At 41.1% G+C, this 19,586-nt stretch overlaps 1 protein-coding gene across 1 annotated transcript in view; it reads right to left on the minus strand.

Annotated features, from left to right (window-relative positions):
• TBXAS1 (thromboxane A synthase 1) overlaps nucleotides 1-17,890 on the minus strand; it is a 311,542-nt gene extending 293,652 nt beyond the window's left edge. The window contains exon 1 of the mRNA XM_020800497.3: nucleotides 11,532-17,890. The gene's annotated coding sequence lies outside the window, so the exon portion shown is untranslated. The remainder of the gene's footprint in view (nucleotides 1-11,531) is intronic.
• Nucleotides 17,891-19,586: the final 1,696 nt, after the last annotated feature.

The raw sequence follows: 19,586 nt of genomic DNA on the forward strand, positions 1-19,586 counted from the left end.
TATGGTGGCAAAATGGAAACAGAGCTTTAAAACTGACAGGAAATATTAGTTTTAATTTTTTTTTCGGCAGTCTGTTGTTCAAATTTGCTGTCAACCTTCCAATGAACCCTTTAAATCAAGCATATCCTGCTTCTTTTAAAGAGGAATTTCCAGGAAGCAAACTCAGGCACATGACCTCCCACCAAATTTCAACAATATAGTTTTTGATAAGCTGGGAAGTGGGCACATAAAAAAACCTGTAATCTGACATACTGCTGACTCCCAGAGCTACTGTGACCAGCAGTGGCCTTTCCAGAATTTCAGGCAGAGATGTCCTTCATCACCTGCTCAATTTTTTTAACCACACATAGTTGTTGTGGGGCCATCTGAGAGGGATGTCTTAGATAGGATTGAATTGGATGCCTCTCAAGGTATCTTCCAATTCTATGAGTCTATGGCCAAATCCTATTGGTATTCACATAAAGTCTGCATTATCTTTTTGTGGGTAACTGTGACTAACTGATGACATGCCAGAGCACATCTCAGTTGCATGCTTGGTCCTACACCTGATTATCTAATTGAGATGAATCCAGATACCACATCTATCAGCCACAGCAAGTTACACAAACCATATATAGAATCATAGAGCCATAGAAAAGTGAAGTTGGAAGGAACCTACAAGGCCATCAAGTCCAACCCCCTGCTCAATACAGGAATACAATCAATGCATATCTGCCTGGTGATTATCTATGTTCTTCTTGAATGCCTCCAATGTTGGAGAACTCACCAACTCCCGAGGTAACTGGTTCCACTGTCATACCACTCTAACAGTTAGGGAGTTTTTCCTGATATTCAACCGAAATCTGGATTCCTTATCTTGAGCCCATTGTTGCATATCCTGCACTCTGGGATGATCGAGAACAGATCTTGCCCCTCCTCTGTATGACAGCCTTTCAAATATTTGAAAAGTGGTATCATATCACCCCCGCAGTCTTCTTTTCTCAAGGCTAAACATGCCAAATTCTTTCAGCCTTTCCTTACACAAACACCAATAAGATTTCAGCTTATGACTCTGTGGCAAGGATTCATCTTTGACCCTCCTACAAATATAATAGGTTCTCTAAAGAGAACCATGATTTTAAAAATGAATAAATAAAAGTTCTGCTTTTTAAATAAATATTTGGACTACTATTAAAGTTTGTCTTTGTCCTCCACAGCTCATGGTCAAGAGAATTTTAGCCTTCCAGATTTTATGAAGTGTGCTGTTGTTATGTTCCATCAAGCTGTTTCAGCTTGGAGCAGCCCTGTGAACCAAACAATACATCTTACAAGCTAAAAGCTATGGCTTCCTTCAGTTAATCCATCTCACATTAGGTCTTCTTGTTTTCATAATGCCTTTAAATTTTCCTACTAATTATTGTATTTTCCAGTCAGACTTGATTATAGATTACAACTCTACAATTTCGTACTATAGGCTATGCTGGGTGGGACGATCTGACTCTTAGGTCAAAACATCCAATCTGCTTATCTGATAGAACCTGAAGAGTTTTTCCATCAATCAGAGAAGGATACAATCAGCTCCATGAAGCTGACATTACCTTAGTGTATGAGAGAATCTCCTATAAGTGACAGGTATATGAATAGCCAGAGGTAAACAGGGCTTATCCCCTCATGCTTTTGCAGTTAAGTCATGTCCTGTTTTCTCAGCACTGAAAAACATGTTCTCTGCATGCACAGAGCTGCTCGGAAGATGATGAATTCATTCTCCGATAACCTAGTTCTCTTGTTTTGAACCAAGGTACTGACTTCAAGAAAAAAATGTTGAGCTTATTTTACAGGCAGATGGGACACACTGTATGCCTTTTTAAAATGGCACTGGAATTTGATGCACAGATAAATACTGCAATCCAATATGCAATTACCTGCAAACCACAAAGGGTAAATAAAATAAATAAATAAAAATAGAAAACAGGAAGGAAATCCCAAATAAATCATGCTCATATTTACATGCAATGATAACTCAGGCAGTCGTTTGTGGAGTTTTAGACTGTGACTGTGTTGAAACCTATCCCCCAAAACAAAGTACCTACAAATCATTCCTACAAAAGATGGTTTATTGGCTTACATATTTCATTGTTTAAACCAATGGTTCTTAACCTTGGGTTATTCAGTGTTTTGGGACTGCAACTCCCAGAAGCCTTCACCATCAGCTCTGCTGGCTGGGGTTTCTGGGAGTTGCAGTTCAAAAACACCTGAGTAACAAAGGTTAAGAACCACTGGTTTAAACCACATTTTATCATTAACTCAATTTCAGAACTGTGATTTGTCCCTGCTTTGCTTCCTCAGCTTCATACCTTGAAACAGGAGAGATGTGCTACAGAAACGGATCACGTATCAGTAAAAAAAAATGTAAACACACAGTGTTTAACGGTTATCTGCAAGAAAATTCACAGCTAAAGTGACAGACCATGGATAAGGTAAATCACGCAAACAACTAAACTGTTAAAGTACATCAGCGTGTTAAAACAGACAGGAAAGAGGAAATCAAATTAAGAAGTCTGGAATAAAAATTTAACACAACTGTGTCTATACTCTGCTAGTCTACTACTAGTGATGAATACATGTTCCCCTTGGGGAGCATTCAAAAATATAGTTCAATCTGTATCCACAATCTGAGATGATACAAGTTTATCTAGCTATTCAGTATTAGGCTGAGCTAATCACGTGAGAAGAAACACTGAGCTGACCATCCTTCTCTTATCACTTTCCTCCTCATAAGCAACAGGTCTGACACCAATTTGTCAAGGTTCTCTATGCAAGACAGGATCCTGATTTACCTGTGGCTCACATGGGGAGCTTCCATGGGTTGACACGTCTCACTACTTTAGACCTGTTACTTCAGATGTGCAAAGCAGTAAGGAGAGGGCAGAACTAATACATTCTCTTCCCGTATTTAGCCCACCCTGATACCAAACAACGTAAACATTTATTACATTCTTCAGTACCGTATATGTTAATTAGTGTTAAGGACTAAATAACCCCATGGAGCTGCAGTCATTGGTTTCTTACCACAGTACAATACCTCAGTTATCATTACCTAGAGCAGTGGTTCTTAACCTTTTTGAAAGAAACGCCCCCTTGAGCCATTGAGGAAGTTATCATCACCCCCCTCCCTGAGGTGATGATATCTTACCTACCTACCTACCTACCTACCTACCTACCTACCTACCTACCTACCTACCTACCTACCTACCTACCTACCTACCTACCTACCTACCTACCTACCTAGTCTCCCTCCCCACCTGGGTGCGAGGCAGCGCTTCACGGGGCAAGGATGAGAACGCAAGAGACCCTTTCCTTCCACCCGATCCACACTCAGTGCTCCCTTAAAGGAGACGTGGCAGGTAGAAAGAGCTGGATCTGGCGGCGGCGGCAGCACTGGATCTACTGCCTGCACTGCGGCTGCAGTCGCCTTCACAGGTTTGGCTCGCTCCAGCGCCCCCCTACCGCCCCCTTCTGTTCTTTCGCCCCCACACCGCCCCTTTTCATTTCACCGCCCCCCTGAAAAATGAAATCGCCCCCTGGGGGGCATTATTGCCCACGTTAAGAACCACTGACCTAGAGTGACAGTTCCATCTCCACCTAGTACAGTAAAAGATATTTGGACGACAATGGCAGTTGTCTGTCTTGTAGGGAGGGAATAACTAGTTGCAAATTAGTTATTCACTCCCCCAACAATAACAAAGATGTAAATAAGTTACATTACAACTAGGACTTCAGTGACAGATACCACCACCCCATCTGAGGTAAACTGTAATTTTTAAAGTTACTTTTAGCTATGGCGTGTGGCTTCATTAAAAGACGGAGGACAAATTTCACATGGTTCAGCTATTCCATCACATGATGCAAGTTCATCTGAACCTTGTGTTCAGTCTTGGATTGTACAGTAAAGGGGAAGTGGAAAAATTACTATAATGTTTTTGGGCCTTCGAATTATAACTGTGGCTAATTGCTATTAAAAATAATACATTTTCAAAGAATTTCTTACAGCCAAAGAACAGTTTAACAGTAAAACTCTAGCTTTTCTACACATGGATCAAACTGGTAAAATCTTTTGTTTGAGGATAAACAGTAAAGACACCCAAATACTGTAGGCAAACATTAGCCATATTTTATTACTATTACTGCTCTGCCTTGGGATTACCATTACTTAAGTACACTTGAATTACTTTAGACTAATTTTGCCTACTTCCCCCACAAACCTTATTTTACATTCACCTCTGTAATACCAAAAATAATTAAGACATCAGAACTGTCAAATACATAAAAGCATTTTGAACAAGACAAACACTGCACTCTGGTTTCAGATATTATAGATTCGTTTGGTGTGAAGTAAGTAAAACAGATCTCCTGTAGTGCTCTGTGTTCATGTTTGCCATGGATCACAACATATCTCAATCTAGATTGTATCTCATTATAGCTTCCGGGCCTGAGTACACTCCTGTACTGCACTGAGTTCTGGACCCGTTGTGCACGGCAGGAAAGGAAGCTGAACACGGTCCATATGTGTTGTCTCTGATGCATTTTTGGTATTACCTGGCAGGATAAAGTTCCAAATAGAGTAGTCCTGGAACGAACTGGAATTTTCAGCATTTATACATTACTGAAACAGTGATGTCTATGTTGGCTCGGGCATGTTGTGAGAATGGCTGACAGTTGGATTCCAAAAGATCTCCTGTATGGAGAATTAGTGCAGGGAAAGCGTCCCAGAGGGAGAGCACAGCTGCGATACGAGGATATCTGCAAGCAGGATCTGAAGGCCTTAGGAATGGACCTCAACAGATGGGAAACCCTGACATCTGAGCGTTCAACCTGGAGGCAGGCGGTGCAGCATGGCCTCTCCCAATTTGAAAAGACCCTTGTCCAGCAGGCTGAGGCAAAGAGGCAGTCCCGAAACCAACAAAATCAGGGAGCTGGCCAGGGGACAGATTGTATTTGTCTTCAGTGTGGAAGGGATTGTCACTCTTGAATTGGCCTTCTCAGCCACACTAGACACTGTTCCAAGTCATCCATTCACCACACGTTACCACAGTCTCTCGAGACAGAAGGATAGCTGCAAATGGCCCTTTTTGTCATGTGTACAGTACTTATGCCCTTTAGATGAATTTGCAGGGATAAGGATTGGCCTCAGTTTAACACAACATAAAACCAATGCTTCTGGATGCAGATTCTGATGCATACAACAGAAATTGAGGTGGCATATAGCTGTATTGTGTTTCACAACCCCAACAATTACTTCTTAAAAACTTGATCAATGCACAACCAATACCCATTCATTTCAAGAAGTCAGGGTGTTTTCTCACATACACTCACTCTCAGAAGTAATTGTTCTTATATGCTATTAAATTGCTTTTAACTTACGCAACACTTGGTGTTAACAATAAAACCCTGTACAGTACATGTTTTGGAGAAAATACGTAACCCCCAACAAATAAAATTGTTCTGTGAAATCTAGTATTTTTCTGCATCCAGTTTCCAATAACACTTAAAGAGAAATACTGTAGCTTTGTCACGAGTGGCCCTTAATTGCCTCTTGTATTACTTTCTCAACAAATGTTCACTTGCATGTTAATTTAGTTTTTGGAAGATTGTAGACTTTCCTTATGATTGTTGGGCACATTTCAAGTTGATCTTCAAATTCAAAATCTAATTCTCCCATGAAACCACATGAAGATTTTATACAATGCTACTATATTTGAAAAGGAGAACAGTAAAAGACTATATCACAAGAACTACAATGGACCATTAAGATCAGCCCAAGACATTTCACTAGTTGAGGCTATGGACTAAATGCCCCACCTCACCTCAGAAGCTATGTGAATTGCGAGTTGAACAGTCACATTGGAACAGAACCTCCACCACACCTCAAGGCAGAAGAATAGTTTGTGAGAACAGGACAACCTGTATGACACACTAGGATTGGCCCTGCCATTAGACAAAGTCAGGCAACTCATGCAGCAAATTTGGGTTGCTTTCAAAGGTCAATGAATTGCTAGATGCTTTATTTATTATGACTGCAATTGCACTGCTTGAGTGGAAGGACAGAAGGAGCTTGTGCAGTTTTCTGCTTCATGTGATAAAATTATTTATTTATTGCATTTATATGCCGCCCATCTAGACATAGTCTACTCTGGGCGGCTCACAACATACAAGATAAACACAATTTAAAATATACACAGTTTTACATAGATAAAAACAGAACGATATAAAATATAAAATCATAGAATTACAATTTTAACAATTAATTTGAAGCAAACAGTCCCAAGATGGCATGAGTCAAAAGAAAAAGAAATAAGAATCACTTAATTGACTGGAGGGAAGGTCTGCTTGAATAACCAAGTTTTCAGCTGGCTTTTGAAAACACCCAGTGACAGTGCCATTAGAATTTCAGTAGGGAAGGTGTTCCACAGTCGAGGGGCCACCGCCGAGAAGGCCTGGTTTCTTGTTTTTTCCTTCCGGGCCTCCCTCGGTGTCAGACCCCTCAGCCGTCCCTGCTGGCTATGTCGGGTGATTCGGGTAGATAAATTACTCAGTCGGTCTTAAATGCTGCGTACAAGGTAGGGTGCGTGCAAGGGACCGTTTTTGCTTCACCTCACACAACAAAATATCTTCAGCCAACTCTTTGGTGTACCATTAGGGTTCTTATGGAGGGGTGGAATTCTCACTCTCAGAATTCTCCAGGAATTCCCCAGGGAGAATTCTGGGAGTTCTGGCCCACCAATACATATCTGCAGGCAGCTTTCTTTCACTCATCTGGAACAAGGCTCAGACATCTTTTTAAGCCTTCATTCCTGCAATGCTTTCTAGTTGTTGTATAGAGGGCACCTCCTGAAGAAACACCATCTCCAGGATGCATCGCAGCAGGGAATCAATGGCTAGAAGGTGTCTGCAAAGAATTCCGCTTGGGCGATCCCTGGAGAATTCTGGGAGTCCCACCCAGACACATAAACCACCACCTCCCCCCCCAAAAAAAAAACCTAATGGTACATTTTTTACTACTCACAGCTCCATCTTCCAATGGACAGGAGTGGTCAGGAGACTTAAATGGAGTAGCTGAAGGATTGTCCCAGCTACCTTCCAGAATCTGCTCCTAGAGGTAATTGCCTCTTTTTGCCCAACAGTAGGGGCAGCCCAGCAGGTTAAAGTTTCAAAGATATTGCTTTCTTTTCTTTTCCCCTCTTGTCTTTAAAAGGCTGCTGACATTAAAACGAACATATTCAACTAAATTTCTGTTATTGGTCATTGTTGAAGGCATGTGAGGAAGGAGAGGATGAGAAAATGGCAAGTTTATTAGTGATTCCACATAGTCCTTCACTTCATCCTGTTTTAACTCTCCACCCTAGAGGCGTTCAAAGCATACCATAAGCCTGTATAGTCCTGCTCCTGGTTTCTTCTAGCCCTAAAGCCAAAACAGAAGAGTCCACAGTGCCAACAGAATTTTTTTTTAAATCATCTATTAATTTATACCTGTAAAGAATTTATTTTGGATTTCCTCTAGTCTTTGACTCAAAAAAAAGTTTGATTCAAAAGGGAAGCCACAGTCTTTAGTTTGAAAGACCTGAGCAGGGATGTTAAAAGACAAAACCTTTTGGAAGTCATTAATTCATAAGGTTACCATAACCCAGAAGCAACTTGACAACACATAGCAATAATAAAAGTCTGTAGCAAGTTCACTGAGGCAGAGTTGAAAAATATCAGCCTTTTACAAACTGAAGTGTAGCACTTTGGCTACAGCAAAAATACAAGACAACTGCACTCACCACATACACACCTTCCTGCAGCATAAAAGGCAAATTACAGAGAGGCATTTGAATAGAGGTCCTATATTCGGGGGTTGTAGGCTTACCCATTGTAAATACACTTACAATTGTTTTTAAAATTGGGGAACCCTAGGGTGCCTTTGGGATGGTGCATAAATGTCCATAGCAGACCACACACGGCCCACCTCTTTATAGGGCTCTGCAATCTGTATATATTGGGGTGGGCAACCATGTCTCTCCATTTGCTTTTCACCTAAAACACTCATCAGCCTCAGGAACACTGGCAGTAGTGAAGGACTGTGGGAGGTACAATTCAGAAACATCTGGAAGACTACTTCCATGGTATATATGGATGGTTTACAACACAAATACACTTGACAGTCACACTTGCAAATGGAGCACAGCTTCAGTTTGAACTATACAAGGTGCAACATTGGGGAAGAATTACCTGGGGTCTGGAGAGCTGATGCTCACATTAGAGATAATACTGAATTAGATGGAGCAATTGTTTAAGTATCTGGCTGTAGAGTCAGGGGTTGGGAGTTCGATTCCTCACTGCGCATCTCTGACAGGGACCGGAGTCAATGATCTATAGGGTTCCTTCCATCTCTGCAGGTTTTTATTACTATTACTATTATTGCACCAGAGGGAGACCACAGCTGCAATACAAGGATATCTGCAAGTGGGATCTGAAGGCCTTAGGAATGGACCTCAACAGATGGGAAACCTTGACATCTGAGAGTTCAGCCTGGAGGCAGGCGGTGCAGCATGGCCTTTCCCATTTTGAAGAGATACTTGTCCAGCAGGCCAAGGCAAAGAGGCAGTCTCGAAACCAGCAAAACCAGGGAGCTGGACAGGGGACAGATTGTATTTGTCTTCAGTGTGGAAGGGATTGGCCTTCTCAGCCACACTAGACACTGTTCCCAGACCTCTATTCAGAGCACGTTACCATAGTCTCTCGAGACTGAAGGATGCCTACTCAATAACAACAACAACAACAACAACAACAACAACATTAAGACACCAGGCACAGACAATTACAATTATAAAACACTGACCGGTATTATAACAGATACAAGTTCTAACCAAAAACCGAAGCATCTGTTAAATATCAGCGCAGGATATATGCTGTTCCTAATATTGCCTTTTTTTTGTTGCTCTGATGGTGTGATTTCTGAGATCTGCAACTACTTACAATATTGTGTGAAATTTCTTGATATTGTTCCCAAAACCCTGATGATGACGACGATTCCTGTCTGACTAGTTCATAAATCAGCTTTGGAAGACCACCTTGAAACACCAGCAGGATTGTGACAGGCCCCAAGTCACTCTCGTTTGGCTTCAAACGAGAATGCTCTTGCAAGCATGGACCAAGTGCTGCTGATCCCAATAAGCAATATATATGTGTGGCCATTATTAAAATGGAACTATTCCAGACCCTGGTCTGATGCAACATTGCAGATGACCCTCCATTGGTCTAAATAGGTACTGTAAGTTGGACAGGCCACTTTACAGTCTCAGGTAAAATGGTCTGTCTTAAAGTACTGCCTCAAATGCAAGCAGAAATAGAACCAAGAAGGGAAGGATGCTCAAGTACCTTGAACTTCACATTTGAGGTTGTCTGAAGATATCATACCATATCACCAGCAGTACTAATATGACATTGGATACTATTCCCTGTGTGGAAACCCAGTGCAATGTATAAAACAGGACACAAGATTAAGTCCATGTCAGGAAAGAGGTTGTGCTACAAAACTTTCCTTATCTCAAAATCATAACTCTCCCAAAATAAGGCAATATTGAATTTTTATCTCATTCTTCTTCTAAGAAGCTCGGGCTATTTCTTCCCCACATCATATTTTTCTTTAATTTTTATAATAACCACATTAAATAAGTTCATTCCTAAGAGATAGTTACTGTCCCAATGGACATTATGGCAGAGGGATCTGAATCCAGATCTTGTAGGTTCTAGGGCAAGGATAGCAACTTGCAGCCCCAGGGCTCCATGAGGCTTCAGTTACACCATATCTTGACTACTGCAATGTCCTCTATGAGGTGCTAACCTTGAACAGCATCTGGAATCTTCAGTTGGTGCAATATGAAGCAGCTAAGTTGCAAACTGATGCATAATGTCACAGTCACATGATCTCAGAGAAGAGCTGTCCAAACCTTTACTAGCACCATCATAGGTTATGAAGACTGTGACAGAAGAGAGAACAGCAGCATCCAGAAGAGAAAAGAGTGGCATCCACAGTACAGACACATGCTCAGTTTTGATGCTCATTCCACCCATCCCTGAGAGCCAGCATGTTGTAGTAAAAAGGACCCCTGGACTAGAACTCAGGAGACCCACGTTTAAATTTCCAGTCAGTCGTGGAAACCCTTTGAGGAACGCTAATGGTAAACCATTCCTTGAACGCCTCACACATCAACTTTCCCTATTAGGGACCTCGGCAGTCAGAACATGGGTGCACATAACAAAAGTAACTACAGTACTCATCTCTAGCTTAGGATCCACACATTCTCAGCATGCATATTCCAACAATTTACACACACAGAGTCATCCCCTGAAGAATAAAGGTCTGCAGCCCTCTATGCTACTCCAGTACAGTGGACCCTCTACTTACGGAATTAATCCGTATTGGAATGGTGGCTGCAGGTCGAAAAATCTGTAGGTCGAGTCTCCATTGACCTACAATGCATTAAAAACTGATTAATCCCATAACCGGCCATTTTTGTTCTATTTTTGTTCCATTTTGGTTTTTTTCTGTTCTGTAGGTTGATTCTCCGGCTGCAAGTCGAATCTAAATTTTGTGGCCAGAGAAGTGTGTAACTCGAAAAGTCTGTAAATTGAGCTGTCTGTAAGTCGAGGGTCCACTGTACTCTAACCACTCAGGACATCCTACTCTTAGGTCTTATCTGGGTTGAAATCACTGCTCAGCCAGGGAAACACACTGGGGGTGTGGCACTGGCAAAACCACTGCTTAAATACCTTGCACAGCTTGAATATCCATACAGTATAGAGTTGCCCTAAGTCAGAAGTGACTTGAGGGCACATAACCGACATAACAACACTACAATATCCAGCAAGCAGCACAGTAATATGTCAAACGTTTGTGCTCCATTTTTTACTGTTCCAGCACTTTTCTCATTCATTTTGAAGTAAACCAAATTCATTTTGAAGTAAACAAGGAAAGCAAATTCATTTTTTAAAAAAAGAGTAAAAACAAGCTGAGATTGTAAACTGCAGCAATACCTCAATCAAATTCATATGTTCGTTCTCCAGGGGAACACAGTTTTAATTCTCTAACATCCCAATCATTACTATGCGGTAGGGAGGGATTTTGTTTTTTTAGTTTCACATTTATTTAAGGAGCCGGGCCCATTCTTCCTCCCCAACACAGGATTTCTTCCACGTGTTTCTACTAAGAAACAGGTCTAAAAAGACAGACAATTTAATCTTCTGCAGCAACAATCCACAAAGACTCCTCGATATAAGCTTTTGTGTACTGCACCCTATCTCATCGGATATGTATGCTGAATAAAAGTAATTAGTCGTTAACGTTACTAGAAAACTTTTAAAATAAGAAATAGGACATTTAACTCCCACCTCCTTTAAAACATAGTTACCGTTATATCTCATTGCAAGGACAAAATACAAACAGGCTCCCAGTCAGAAGTTCTTCTTTTGCACCACTCATTAATTCCTAAAAACAGCCCAAACTTGCTTACCTTCAAACCTACACCACGTTTTGCCCCATAAGTTCCTTGTTCGCTGCTTCTTAAATAGGAACTGCATGATTTCAGGCTCCGAAGGAGTGACGAAGCAAATGGGTTGGGTTTTTTCAGGATTTCTTTGTTCGTAAACTTTACTCTGAGGAAGGACAGGTATTTCGAAATTCACCCCGACTTGAAGCTATGGGCAAGGAAATGTAGAAACTACTACTCCCGGCATGCTTTGTGGATTATTAGGACGATTCTTTTTTCCCTCCTTTGCACAATGCATTGTGGGAATTGTAGTGCTACTATTTCCACACTGTGCCTTGGAAACTGCGGAGGAGACTCTGAGGGGAAAAAAGTGAGGGGTGTTACAGTTGTCATACACATAATATTGCAGATTCAAGGGGAGATAATAATTAATCTATGCACTGATTATTTATTTATTTATTTATTTATTTATTTATTTATTTATTTATTTCCCTACCACATTTCTCCCAATTACAGAATCCAAGACAAACCAGCTGAAACACAATACATTGTTTCATTAAAATGGATTAAAGATATATAAATATATATATATATATTAACACAGTTGAAATTGTTAAAACACCTTAAAAGAAAATTAAAGCATACATTAAAATTGTTAAAACACCTTAAAAGAAAATTAAAGCATACATTAAAACATACAGCACCCTCATCAACTGGAATTTTATACACATCTCTCCAATGTTCAAGCTGGATTACGAAAAGGCAGAGGCACTTCAGATCACATTGCAAATATCCACTGGCTACTGAAGAGCACCAATGCATTTCAGAACTTATATAGCTATAGCAAAGCCTTTGACTGTTAGATCAGGAGAAACAATCAGTTGTTTGTAAAAAAAATAAAAAATAAAGGGTGCACCTCAACACTTTATTGTCCAGATAAATAACTTGTACTGCAGGCAAGAAGCTAGCATTAGGACAGAATATGGAGAGACGAAATGGTTTTCTGTTGGCAAAGGTGTCAAGACAAGGCTGTGTTTTACCCTTTATCTGTTCCTTCTCTACACAGAACATACCAGAAGGAAAGCTGGGCTAGATTCAGATGAAACAGGAATGAAAATCGGTGGAAGAGACATCAGTAATTTAAAATATACAAATGACACCATCAAGTTTAAAAACTTGATTTGTTTGGCATTCATTTTTAATGAAATGCAAAACAAAACATGTCTTCTACACCTGCCATGCATTTTTGTAGCAATGAATGTAAATGAGCCGTGTCATTTGAAGAATAACTGTGAAACCTCCTATGCCACCAATACTTAATAAGAAAGTTTCCACCTAATGAGAATCTATTCTGAATTTATGTGATTAATCACATTAACATAGCTATTTTGGGTCAATTTAGGAATAACTAGATTTCATCTTTTTATTCTGTAGTACTAAAGGTAAAAGTCACTCCTACATTTAAAATATCTGATCCCTATGTTGCTCTTAGGTAGAGTGATTACATGGCCTCTGTTCGTAGGCCTGCCAGAGGCCACATTTCTTTTTGAGGTTGTCCATTCTGGTTTTAAGGATAAAGAACCATAAAGAGGGAGGAAACGGGACACTGCCCGTCCATAACAAGCATCTCCACAGCACAGTCAGCATGTGCCCAGGCCTCAAAGTCACAGCGTTTGCCAGCTGGATGTAATGTACTCTAAATGCTAAAAATAATTTTTAATTTTGGCTCTCTGCATAGAAATCAGCCTAGGCAATTGTATACCAATCTCGGCCATCTTTTTTTTTCTAGCAGCAATTTAGTTATTAAAAGCCTCCCTAGAAAGGAAGGTCTTTGTCTGCTGGCAAAAGGACAGTAGGGAGGCAGCCAGTCCGAACTCCTGTGGAAGGAAGTTGCACACCCTGGGTGCAGCCACCAAGAAGTGTTCCCTTGTGTCCATCTCAAAGGTAACTAACGGGTGATTTGACCAAGAGAAAAGCCTCCTTCGAAGGTCTTAAAACCCAAGGAGACTCACAGGGGAAAGAGTGTTGCTCAGGCAGCCTGGACCCAGGTCATATAGGACTTTATAAGTCAAAACCAACACTCTGAATTTGAACTAGTTAGTAGCCTGTAAAGCTGTTGTAACAATAAATTCCTATTCTGAATCACACACCGGTATTGTACAGTCGGTGAACTGGATAGCTAAAAGAGCCACTTTCTAGACTGATATTCTCAAATTCTGCATACACAGCAATGAGAAACACTTCTATACCTGATACTCATCTCAGACTATATATGATCAGTGCACCAGTTTAAGTGGAGCCCACAGCAGCCATCACTAGAGTCAAATCGAACATTAAGGGGAATGTGTCTTCCATATTATCAACCAGGCCACCAAGGGATTTTCTCAGACATACAGGCTTAATAATCAAACATTACCTTGAAGTTTAGTGTCTCAGCAGACTTGCAAATTAAGCCCTGTTTGTCTCCAATCACCAATCACAAAAGAAAGAACATTATTGTATATGCAAGATACATAGTGAAGGAAACTAATGGGCTATAACAACTAGAGGTTTTTCCCCACTTGAAAAAGCACCCCTGCAAAAAAGGGGTTGGACATATATTTTGGTTTGGCAATATTATCCTAAAGAATAAGCTTCCCCAGCTCTGCATACATGATATATCCCACTCCCCTAGTAGCAAAAGCCCAGTTAATGCATTTTAAAGGTGTGGAGAAAACACACACACAAGGAGCATATACCAACACTCTCTCTGTTACTACTTTTGGCTGTTTTCCCCAGCAGTTTTCCAGTTCTGAACATAAAGTTATCTATCAGACTCAAAGTGTTACGTGGAAAGTTGCCATCTACAATGATGATGGAGGGAGAGGTATAGGGATAATCTACTCTCTTTTCAAACATTTATTATATGTATAGTCTTATGGCAGTGGTTAGTGGGTATTAACCCGCCTCCTGAAGAGTGGCCACATGACTCAATTTACAAAAACCAGTCCTCTGTTTCAGGGACTGTCAGTGTTTTTGTTACGCACCCAGGTTGATTGTTCACAGACTTCCTCATCATGGTGAAATGTTATCTCTTTCCTGTTAGCCTACAGGAACTATTTCTGAATGAGAATCTGTACAAATTACTTGATATGTGCAAATGTTTCCCATTGTCCTCTTTCTGGGTGATGGGTCTCCTCTCTTCTAGTGACGCCTAAGCAGGGACCCTATCCAACTGCCACGGTGACTACCAACAGGAATAGGTGGGGGATGTGAGAGGGTCCTGGATCAGCAATAACCAAGTTCACATCAGTGATGTCCCTGCTTGGGAAATTTACTTGCTGGGCTACACTTCCCAGAATTCCCTATAGATCCTATGAACTATAGACCAAATAAAGTAACCTACGTACACTTTGCTCCAATTTCTACATGCCTCCTCAATTGACGAAGACGGTCCTTCCCTCTACCCAATGGTTGAGTTGATTACAGTGTGAAGGCTGAAAGTGATTTATGACTGAAATTGTTCATGCTAGAATCAATAAATGATGAATATCACATCTGAACTGGAGTGGTCTCTTAATAGTGGGGAGGACGATGTGTCGTGCAATTTTACTTATCTTTTTTGTTGCTCCATATTTCTTTCAATCTGTTTAATCCTCTATGCTTGTTTAAACCAGCTTTCGTTGTGGAATTATGACCATGCATGCTGACTGTGGGTGATGGGAGCTATATCAAAACAGCTTTCAATTTGGGAGAGTCTGCCGTAGGCAACAATTTAAGAGTTATAAATTTTTATAACCTTTGGTAGTAATTCTTTCATAAAGATAAATAAATACACTAATTCTTGTTTCCTGTTCTATAATATGCATCAAATTTCTTTGTTGTCTTACTGCTGGATTAAGCATAATCACATTTCCAATGGAGTGAAAAGTAGGGCCCCTATTTAAAAATTAAGATAATTTTTAAAAGCAGCTGTTTTGTCTTTCATCCATTCTGACCTTAGCCATTTCTAGTTAAGGTCTTACTCTGTGTTATGGCCACAAGGTGAATGGGAGCTTTTCAAATGGAAAAATGCACCATTGTCTCTCATTTGCTTAACAATAGTCAATACCTCTGGGGACAAAACATAGCTAACCAGCCTTGCATGGAGATTTGACTGCTGCTGGGTATGTTTTTTTAATGCCTTTTTATTTGGAAAATCAGAAATCTTATTGGTTACAGGGGGGGAAAGGAGAAAGGAAAACTTATGCATCAGATCCATTAAATAAACAGCAGGAAAAGTCTACGAAATAATGTGTATGTAGTTTTATGAGATTTTTGTCATACAGCAGAGAAAAGCTTGCAACCCACTCCACATTCGGCAAATCCTGTTGACATAGTTGTTTCCCCCATCTGCTGAGTAGACAAGAAGTGATGACATAGTTTATAGGCTTTTTATGCAGGCATCACAGAAAGCGAACGTTTCCCCGCAGACGGAGTACAATATTTTAAAAATTGAACTGAGACAACATCTGCATGCAAAGGCCCCCAGATTCCTTGACCCACGAGTGTGTGAAAGAGAGATTCTTTGTTTCAATTTGTGTTATATCCCCCTTTAAATATTTATTTTTTCAACTGTAAATTATGTTGCAACCTAATGTTTTAGCTGGGGCAACCTGTCCAGATACTTATCTATTATGTGGCAACTTATCAAAACTCACTTGATGGAAGGGGAAAATGTATTTTTGCATAAACAACACACGGTGGTGAGTTTAAAAAGAATATGTATTTATTACATTTACCCTTGTGACTGCTGACTGAACAGCTTTTCTGTTATTGCCAAATGGAACCTCTGCACAGATCTGTAGAGAATTTGAAACCTAAGGAAAATAAATTAAGCCACAAGGAAAGTAGTTTGTACCTGTACTGGAAAACATGAAAGGGTTAGAAACATTTTTTAAAAAAAAAGCAAAGATAGATCTCATTTATCTTTCTTCTGAATACAGTGTGTTCAGATGTTTTGTAGAAAAATATTGGTTGGATATCTTTAAATGCCAAGACACAACGTCTGGAAAGAGGAGAGGACAGAGGCTTGAATTCTTTACGACTGGTTGAAATAATAACATAGTGAAATTGGTTGATATTTTTACATTGTGATGAAAGATTTTCATCTTGATTAGGTGCAGACAACAGATGTGATTAAACCTTACCTAAACAGTGGAGACAAGGGCAACATTATTAGGAGATCTATTCAAGTAAACCTGTCGCTTTTTTTTTAATGGACAGCAGTATTTTTCAAACCAATTAAAAAGTATCAGTGTGCATTGGACAGGGCTGGGGTGTGGGATAGAAGAGGACAAAGAACTCCTTTGATTTCGGTTTAATGAAAAGGCAGCTCAATTTTGAGCCTGGAATTGTCTTCTCCACCTGCTTGCGTCTCAATTAGGAAACCTTTGAATATGGTTGCAGGTAAGTAAAACATGGTTTTATTTGCTTGGCAGAAGTTCAGAAGTGCATTGGTTGTTGCCATTGACCAGTTGAGACTTTTTGCCCCTCTAGACAGGTTTCATGGGCTCTGACTAGAAGCAGATCTCTTTGGTCTCAAGCAGAAGGGCTTTCATGTCATCTGTTAACTGATCTTCTTCACTGGAGGGACTGGGACAGAATTGTCTGTAGGCAAGGCATATGCCAGAGGGCCCCTCCAGACAGGGGATTTTGGAAAGGTCTGATTTGCCCATAAAACGTTATTTTCTTCAGTGCAATCTATTTTATCTCTAGTTTGAATGTTCCTTCCTTTCACACTGAAGATGCTTATTCTCCTGTGAGAAGGGTCCACAGTAGACACCGGAACTTCGTATTCGTCTCCCGGACACAGAGACCCCCAGCACAGATGTCCTGATTGTCGCTTCCTATCCCCCAGAATCAGCCTGGTTCACTCATCAGGCTCCTCGGCACACCTGTGCCCGGTAGCAGCAACATTGAACCAATAACGGACGTAATCCCACTGGTGCTTCTTCATCTCTCCCTGCAGTGGACCAATCCAGTGAGGAGGTGGGAGGACGAGTCTCCCCACTCAGCTGCTGAGCGGTGAGGTAGGGAAGTGCCAGTGGAACTATGTCCGCGATTGGCATGGTTTTGCCCTTGGTGCGCACACACCGATGAGCCTAGTGAGTGGACTGGGCAGGTTCTGGGGGGCAGGAAGGGACCACCAGGACATCTGTGCTGGTGAGCTATGTATTTGTCTCCCCCGGGAGATGAATACGAAGCTCTCATGTCTAGTCCATACAAGTCTTTTGATTATGTTAGTGTACCCAGTTTAATAATAAATATGGCTTACTCACAAATAAGGAGGCGGCAGCAGTGGTACTAACATGAAGGTAAAATGTAGGGGTGAAGGTTGAGGATGCAGAAAGAAGATAACGTTTCCCCCCCCCCCACTTTTTCTCCCCTGCTTTTCTCCTCAGCCAGGAATTTGCTGCTGGTGTTCTTATGCACATCTGGTGGCTGTAGAAAATACAATGCTAGATTAGATGGGCTTTTAATCTGACACATCCATTCTTTCAATGGTCCTTCCATGTTACAACACTAGTTGCTCTACTAAGCTGTGTCGTACAACTTCCCCTTTTCTCTTTCTTCCTCTGTATATGGCAGTCTCCCTCTCCTGCCACCTTTCCTATGGGCCCTCTTCATTCCTTCTTTCTGCCAAGGGCATGCTAGCATAGATAGCAGGAAGGTAATCTCAGTAGCTTCCTACCTAAGTTGGCCCATCCCCTCATCACTGCAGTCATTCGCTGCTTATTCACTTCCCTTCTCCTTTGGGCCAATCTTCTCAGAGAGAGACAGGAAGGCAAGTGGAAGCTGTAGCTTCTTCTCCTTTCACTGACCACTTGCAGAGAGAAGACAAGAGAATAAGCAGTAAAAGCACGGGGGAAGAAAAGCTAGATCAAAAGGCTTCAGAGGTCAGCCTTCTACCACCACCATCATGTACAATAGATGTGGGAGTTGGGAGGTTTTCTATTATGATGATCCCTAGCATCAAGAGTAGAGATGGGGGTATTCGTATACGAATATCCCACACAGCTGGACTTATGAGGGTCCGGTTCCGGGGTTGGACCATCCACTCATGTGTTCAGTGGTGGTTGCGGCCTCGCCCATCCTTCCAATCACTCCCAGAGTGCCGTTCTCTTCCCACTTGACTAGCTACTCAGCAGCCATGCAGGGAGACCCATCCTCCCTCCCCCTCTCTGGAGTGGCTAGCCGAGCAGGATGGAAGTGGTGCTCTGGGAGCGATTGGATGGATGAGCTAGGCTGCTGCTGCCACCGGACATGTGAGTGGAGTGGACCCTCATTAAGTCCAGCTGCATGAGGATATTCATACTTATTACAAATAAATAATAAATACTAATATCCCCATGCAGCTGGACTTAATGAGAAGAGCCTCTTGGAAATCTAAAAAAAAAACAGATGGAGTTGGGTCTCATCGACACACTAGTGGTACCAGACCAGAACATTCTGCATAGCCTCTTTCAGGTTTTTCATGTATATGTGAAATAGTATCATGCAATGCTGAGACACTCCACAGGCTAATGATCAAAGTGTTGAAGAGGAGTCCCCCAGCGCCACTACCATTCAGACAAGGGAAAATCCCAGACGTTGACTCCTTTTTTCATCAGTTAACCACTTCTCACCAAAACACAAAGCAACTGTCAGGGTTGCTTTTCAACAACTGTGAATGGTAATGAGCAGAAGAGGGTATCCTGTAGACCATCTTGACTACTGCCATTGGTGCTGCCAACATTCAGGCTGCCCTTTACTAGGTAAAGCTTGGCAATCTTTTTTTCCAGCAACATGGGCATGATATTGTTCAGTAATACTGGGCCATTTCCTGGCTTTTTGATTTGTGGGTACAGAAGCATAATATCTCACATTCATAAACCTGAGTTGTTATTTTTTTGTTTTAAGAATTTAATTTATATACCTATGCAATTGATATATACTCAGTATCTAATATTTCCAAATAATGGGGGATATCTTTAGAATACAAAAGCCCTTCTTCAGAAAATTTCAGCTGGATAGAAATGTACGGAGAAAGACCCACTATGTTGGAAAAACAAGATTTCT

This window comes from Pogona vitticeps, chromosome 5 (assembly GCF_051106095.1).
Source record: "Pogona vitticeps strain Pit_001003342236 chromosome 5, PviZW2.1, whole genome shotgun sequence".
Lineage (NCBI taxonomy): Eukaryota > Metazoa > Chordata > Lepidosauria > Squamata > Agamidae > Pogona > Pogona vitticeps.